We start from the raw sequence: 8,416 nt of genomic DNA on the forward strand, positions 1-8,416 counted from the left end.
CAGAAGTTTGGAGTTTCATTAATTTCAGATTTAGTCAAGTTGAAAACAAAGAGTAATCACAAGTTTGTCCTAGGTTCCTCACATATATCAAAGCACACAGAAAGGAAGAAATTCTGCAGAGCAGACAGAGGACTTTAGAATCCTGGTATCCTTGGAGGGCTGTAGATTTTAAGAACTGTTGAGGGGTCTTTCTCCTCTAATTTATGGTTAGTCAGAATTCACTAAGAGAAGTAGGATAATAGATTCACATCTTTGGGATAAATGTGTCTTGATCCAGACATGACCCAGACTTGGATGGCAGTCAGGTGACCTGCTGGCAGAAGAAAAGTCCTATTTAGTCCTTTGCCAAAAGCCAGATCAGACATATGAGGAAGGGACTAGAAGTTTAACATCATTATCATCTGAATATTTGCCATTTTTACTATAAATTTGTGGCTCTGTTTCTCTATTTCAGATATCAGTGAACATAACTCTTAGTCATTCAAGTACATATAGAGAAAAATTTGATGCCCTAATAAAAGTTTTTTTAGGAGACTTCAAATAGACTCACATTCACTTCTGTCTGTCTATCTGTTTTTCTCTTGTTGCTTATCCCCCTCTTCCTTTTCTTCTTCATCATTTTCCTCTCCTTGTTCATCTTTATTTTGTCTTCTTTAAAGAACTTCTTTCAATTATTCTTTGTTGCATGAAACAAATAAATGTCACAATCCAGATGTCTTTCAAGTATTGATCTGTATCTTTACTAAATCAGGAGTGACTTTGTCCTGCCTTTGCTGCTGAGGTTGAGGAAGAGAAAGAATCTTGCTAGCTACTTATTGAGATGCCATTCAGTTCAATTCAAAGCCAATATCATGAGAATATTGATTTTGGCAGGTAGAGGCACAAGCAGGAGTATCTAAAGCAGGACAGGCTCACACTTCTGTTTTGCCTAATGGTTTATGTTATGACTTGTTTCGTGGGTGGGTAACTATTGTACCGTAGACAGTAATAAGTTCCAATATCTTCTGGCTCCAAATTGCTGATGGTGAGGGTAAAATCTCTTTCAGACCCACTGCCACTAAATTTTGATGGGGTCCCAGTATACAAATTGGATGCATCATAGATCAGAAGCTTGGGAGACTTCCCTGGTTTTTGCTGATACCAATTTAATGAATTTCCAATGCTCTGACTGGCTTGACACTTAGTGGTGACTGTATCCCTTAGTGATACAGCCTGAAATGGAGACTGGGTCAGTTGGATCTCACATCTGGCACCTGATATTGGGAAAAGAAAAAAGAATTTTAAAAAATTGAAATTTTTCATTTTAAAATCAATTTTTAGGAGTTTCCCAACAACTAGACAACACTGGCCACACTGCAATAAGCACTGCTGTCCTCAATACCTGGGATCCAGAACAGCAGCATTCCTATGAGAAGAGCAGGAGTCCTCATGTCTGTGCTGTGTCTTGATTCAGACTGACTCCTACACAGGGTATGATAGCCTATTAAGAAATCCCCAGAACAGTGAACTGTTCTCTAGCTACATGCAAATCAGGTGGGTTTAGATGGCATGGCCAACAGCTGCAGGGTGGTGTCACCTCAGAAACTGACTATGCAAGAGCCCCTTACTAGAATGGTCTGGACCTGATCAGGCTATTGTTAGTTTTTCTGCAGAAAATTTGTTTATCTAGAACTCAGAGACTCTGCTATCTGGAATGTAGATCTTTTGTTCCTACATGGTTTGTGACATGGATTTATTTCTTGTCTTACATATTTCTCTTTCATTCCCAAATATAACTCCAGAAACTAAAACATTTCATCAGTCACCATAATTCTGGTATATGGTTATTCTTGAGACCAGAAAGAGTTATTTGGCTCATTCCCAATATTCTGTGTAACTCATAAAGACATTTAATTGTGCCTGGCTTACAGGTTCAGAGGTTCAATCCATTATTATCAAGGTACAAGCATGGCAATATCCAGGCAATCATGGTACAAGAAGATCTGAGAGCTCTACATCTTGACCCAAAGGTCTCTAGAAGAAGACTGGCTCCCAAGAGGTTAGACGAAGGGTCTCAATGCCCAACCACAATGAAACATAATTCCTCTAAAAAGGTCACATCTCCTAATAGTGTCATTCCCTGAGCCAAGCATATTCAAACCAGCAAAGAACATAGGAATTATGATCATATTTTAAAAAAAAACTTTCTAGGGTTTTAAGTAATACCGTAGACTAAGCACATATAAGCCTGGATTCTTCCATGACTCTTTTTTGTTTATGCTGTAAGTGAGAAAAAAATTATTTTTCCAGTCTCATGTCCAAAATATACTCATTTAAACCAATATTTATTCCATGAAGCCTCACTGACATTTAGCAAAAACCTCAACTTACATAGCATTTAATAGAATACTGAAATGAAAGACATCAAGAAAAAAATTCAAAAACCTCTTTTACTGCTGATTCAGTTTCTCCCAATTTGTACATTCTGTTCTTGTTTGTGCTCATTTTCTCTGCAGAGAACCTTCAGCCCTAACACTCAGAGACACTGGTGTCACATGTTCCTCCCTTCTATCTGTGTTCTTTCCTCATGTCTTGTCAGGAATATGTTTTGATATGGTCTCATAAATATTTGTTTTCAAAAGCAAGTGCTGGACCAAATTTGACCTTTGGCCTATAATGTCAACTCTATGAATATAGTCTTGCTTGCTCCACACCAAGAACATTTCCATACTTATAGTATTACATATATTATTTTATTATTAAATACACCATTAACAATCTTAAGATACAAGCTAGTGGACTTAGTGTTGGTAATGGCACTTCTCAACAAGTCTGGTGACTTCATCTACAAATCACCCAGGTGGATTGAGAAGACAAATTTCTCAGGCATGCACTGGCATTTATGTGTTCACATATACCCATTGATACAAATAAATAAATCAGTAGACATACTAATTTTTTTAAAAAAATATCTAGAACATAGACTGTTTATGTTACAATGACAAACACATTAGTTTTTCTTTACTGTAAAAAACTCTTAACAATTATCAAGATGAAAAATTTCTATAGAGTTTTGAAGAAGAAAGATCACAGCTAAATGCTGAGGGTTACCAATGTTGTGTGTCATGATTAACATAAAATGATCTCTACATGTCTCCTCCTTGAATATATCAGTTGCTATTTTAACTGTCTTATATGCTCAGATTTAATACTAGATGAGAATTCACTTATGTGTGGTACTAGGCTGACTCAGGTCTAGTAATGCAAACATGATCTCAAGCAAGAATCTGTCTTTACTACAGTCTTTATGTGTATGATGTTCAGTGCTATAGTTAAATGTCTCCTATATTTTTAATTATTTGATTTTTATACAAGGAAAAATAGGGTTGAAAGTCATTATTTTTTTAATAAAAACTCACAGACAGTAACATTAATATAAGTAAGAACAACTTCATTTTAGCACAAATATTTTCTGGAAAATATTCATACACTGTGTCATTTAAATCCCAAGGTCATTGGATTCTTTCATGTGTACTGTGCTTTGAAACTTTTGCTTGAGTGCGATTACCATCTCCAACTTGAAAAATTGTAGTATATACAACACTTGTGGCTGATAGCTGTTGTATGTGAACTAGAAGTAAGCTGAATCCTCCAGGAAGAGTTTCCATGTTCATAACAACATTTGGAACATGCTTTTCTGGTTTAACAGAGAAGAATGAATTTTTAGGATCTCCAGCTTCACTGGGCTCATGCCCAAGCAGCTTTCACAGAAGTGACTAGAGCCTGGAGCTGGTTTTGGATGTTAATTTGATCAATAACCTAATATGATTCTCTTTCAGCATTGTAAGGATGACTAGTCTTTCTGCTTAGAATGCTTAAAAATGTGTTCATAATGACCCCTGCTGGAGACATAGTCAAAATGATGACAGAATCAGCTCATTACCTAAGTATTCCTTGAATTTTCCTCTCATTTCCATCCATTGATTACAATCTTTTTCCATGCTACTTATATTTATCTTCTAAATATCCTCTCATCTATTTTTAATTTCTCCTGCTATTTATTTAAAATTGACTGTAGATGCATAAGGGCAAGTAACTGCAATTGTGAAGAATGTGTATTACTTCTTCCTTCCATTTGCAGACCTATGTATGTACTGGTTGTTTTTTGTCAACTTAACACAAACATTTATGTATGTGAGAAGAAAATACTTTAGTTGAGGAGTTACACCCATGATATTGGCCAGTGGGCAAGTGTTTGGTAGCATTTTCTTGACTAATGATTGATGTTGGAAGGTTCAGAACATTTTGTGGGCAGTACTACTCCTTTACAGATAATCTTACTTTAGATTCCCATTTATGTTAAAAGTCTTGGAGAGATCATGAAATCATGGCCCACACCTAAATATAATATAATAAAAGCTATATAGAGCAAACCAACAGTCAGCATCAAATTATATGGAAAGAAACTCAAAACAATCACATTTAAATCAGGGGACAAGGCTGCTCACTCTCTCACTGTCTACTCAATATAGTACTCGAATTTTTAGTTAGAAAAATTAAACAGCAAAAGCAGATTAAGGAGGTTCAAAGTGTAAAGGAAAACATTACAATATCACTACTAGACGATGATAAAATAATATGCATAATCAATCTAAAAAATTCTGCCAGAGAACTTCTACAGCTGATAAACAATTTCAGCAAAGTGGTGGGAGATACAATTAACTCAAACAAAAACATCAGTAGACTTCCTTTATACAAATAATGAGGACGCTGAGGGAAGATTGGGGAAACAATACCTTTCACAATAGCCACAAATAATATAAAATATCTTGGTGTAACTCTTACCAAGTAAGTGAAGATCCCTGAAGAAGGAAATTAAAGAAGACCTTAGAAGATGGACAGATCTATGCTCATGGATTGGCAAGATCTACATAGTGAAAATGACCACTTTACCAAAGACAATTCAATACAAATTTAATACAATCCCCATAAAAATTCCAACACAATTTTTTCATTGATATGAAAAGAGCAATTCTTAACTTCATGTGAAAAAGCAAAAAGACCCAGGATAGCCTAAATAATTCTCAACAATAAAAGAACATCTGGGAGGATCACTATCTCTGTTCTCAACCTTGGTGGTTGATGGTGGTCCTCAAAGAAATGGTGGTAAAAATCTCATGTTATTGACACAGAGACAAATAAGTCAATCAATTTAATAGAATTGAAGACTCAGAAATAAACTCACTCATCTATAGACACTCAAACTTCAACAAAGAAGTCAATAATATACAAAGGAAAAAAAGAAGCCTCTTCCACAAATGGTCTAACAGGCAGTATGCATGAAGAAGAATGAAAGTAGATCTGCATTTATTACCTTGCACAAAGTTCAAGTCCAGGTGGATCAAGGACTTCAACATAAAACCAGACACACTGAATCTAATAGAAGAGAAACAGGGAAAGAGCCTCAAACTCACTGGCACAGGGAGGAATTTCCTGAACAGAACATCAATGTCTCAGACTTTTAAGAGCAACAATTGATAAATGAGATTACATGAAACTTAAAAGCTTCTGTAAGGCAAAGGACACCATCAATAAGATAAATCAGCAACATCCAGTTTGGGAAAATATCTTCACTACCCTATATCCAATAGAAGGCTAATATCGAAAATGTATACAAAACTCAAGAAGTTAACCTCTCCCCTCCCCCAAAAAAAATCCAATTAAAAACTGTATACAGCACTGAGGAAATAATTCTCTGCTGAGGAACCTCAAATGGTGGAGAAGCACTTAAAGAAGTGATCAACATCCTTAGGCATCTGGGAAATGCAAATCAAAATGACCCTGAGATTCCAGTTTTCACCAACTAGAATGGCTAAGATTAACAACTCAAGTAACAGCACATGCTAGCAAGCACATGGAAAAAGAGGAACACTCTTTCATAACTGATTAGACTGCAAATTGCTATAACCATTCTGGAAATCAATCGCGTAGTTCCTCAGAAAATTGAAAATAGTTCTACCCGAATATCTAGCTGTATTGATCCGGGGAATATACCCAAAAGATGCTCCACCACAAGAATATGTGCTCCACTATATTCATTGCAGCCTTATTTGTAAGAGTGAGAACCTGAAAATAGCCCAGATGCACCTCAACCAAAGAATGGATAGACAGAAATTGTAGTTCATTTACACAGTGGAAAACTATTCAGCTATTAAAAACATGAAGATCATATATTTTTGAAGTAAACAGATGGAACTAGAAAATATCATCCTGAGTGTGGTAATCCAGAGTCAAAAGTGAATACACGATGTGCACTAATTTATAAGTAGATATTAGCATAAAGTTCAGGATACCCACATTATGTTCCACAAACCCAAAAAGACAGGATTGGTATGTACTTACTAATAAGTGGATATTAACCAAAGAGTACAAAATACCCAGATTAAAAACCACAGGCTGTATGAAGTTTAATAAGATAAAAGTACCAATTGAGGATGCTTCAATCACACTTAAAACAGGTAACAAAATAATCATGAGAGGAAGAGAGAGGGAGGGAGCTTGATCAGAGCAGGGAGGATGAAATGAAATGGAGAACAGGATCCAGTATTTGTTCTGTTACTATGAAAAGTACATTTGACTGTTAGTGGGTAGGAACACAGATTGAGGGGTAACCTTAATGTTAAGTAGGGTGCCAGTGTAACTAATGGTAGTTGAGTCTTGCATTCAGTATTTTCAGTTTACTAGAGATCTGTAATTTTATATGCTACATTTAGCATGTAAAAATGGAATTGAGAATCACTGCTCAATAAAAGGACAAAGTATTGGAGAGCATTTGGAAGAATATGGTTACTTCTAAAATAAAACTAAAAAGCCCTATTTTTGAATATGCCAGTTTGTATACCAATGCCAAGTTGTTTATGAAGATAAGGAAGCCAAGAATTTGAAAGGAAAAAATGTATGGGTAAGTATACACATAAATACATATATAGGCACATACTTATGTGTATCTATATACACAAGAATATGTACATTAAGGAAGAACATACATTTTGGAATTATATTTACTAAAATTCTGGTCTGTTGGGAGCTGGCTCCTAGCAGAAAGCGGCTATCATCCTTGCAGCCATCTCAGGCCATATACCCTGACAAGAGACTTGTTTTTAATAGCCTACAAAAGCTGAGCACACTCTGATAAACATCTTGTTTTTCTCTCATATCTTGTTTTGCTGCTTAGTGCCCTCAGCTGCAAGGTGCACATGGTATCCATGCTGCAAGGCACATGACACAGCTCCCTGCTTGTCCATGAAGGCAAAGCACAAGGTAAAGGATATAAATACCCAGGATTTCCTTTCAATAAATAAGGGGAGGCTTGATCAGACCCTCTGTCTTTTCTCCATTCTTTACCTCTCTTGACCCTCCACCCTCACTCTCTCACTTGCTAGACATGCAGACCAGAGCAGCAGCTCAGACCAGGACAAAGTGGCCCTCGAACATTGGGCAGAATGGGCAGTTACACTGGTCAAACAAAATCCTACAGAGAATAAAGTAACTGTCAAAGAACTAAAGGAAAACAAGTCATGAAAAAAACAATTTCATATGAAATTATATATTCATAATCATTTGATAGAAAGAATAATTCTATAATTTAATAAATTGTTCAAAGAGATTGAATGTGGAGAAAGAATGAGTTAAAATAGATATAAGTGCTTATTTACTGTAGCAAAAATGAAGATATTTAAAGCCAGAACTTAATCAGTTACATGCCTATAAGTGAAAATGTGCTAACAGAGCCAGCAATCATGAGATTAAAATGGTGATGAGATGAGTTTGTGTGGTTTGATGACTTAATCCCTGCTGTGTAAGTGGAAATATTAATTATTTAGACCTGAAAAAGATTAAGTCTAGCTGTTGAATATAATGTGGATTTCAGTCTGAAATACAATGCATGAAAATTATACATTCAAGTAGGGTCTTATATTTACAATATAAAAAGAACAATAAAATTCAAATTTAATAAAATCATATCATTCATAATATAAACAGTCTAATCAAAACATAGTTTCCGGAGCTCTGCAAAATGTTCAGACTTATATCTCTCCATCTGCTACTATTACCTCTAAAAAGAAGTCTGTCTTCTGACAAAAGAGCTAGGACCCAATCTATTGGTGTAGCAGAATATAGTTAGGAAACATTTCATTTACAGTTTTTATTGGTCAGTTGTGTTTGATTCTACCATAGGTCTCTAAGGCATCCAGCTTTAAGTCGCTGGCTATTCCAGTTAGGATCAGGCATGATATTCCTCTCATGACTAGGACCACAAGTTAGACCAGTCCTTGGTTGGCCAATCCTACAGGCTCTGAGGAACCATTGCCCCAGGACATCTTGCAGGCAGGACACTTGTGGGTCAAAAGTTACATGGTAAAATTGGCATCTCAGT

The sequence above is a fragment of the Grammomys surdaster genome, unplaced genomic scaffold (assembly GCF_004785775.1).
Source record: "Grammomys surdaster isolate TR1022 unplaced genomic scaffold, NIH_TR_1.0 903, whole genome shotgun sequence".
Taxonomy (NCBI): Eukaryota; Metazoa; Chordata; class Mammalia; order Rodentia; family Muridae; genus Grammomys; species Grammomys surdaster.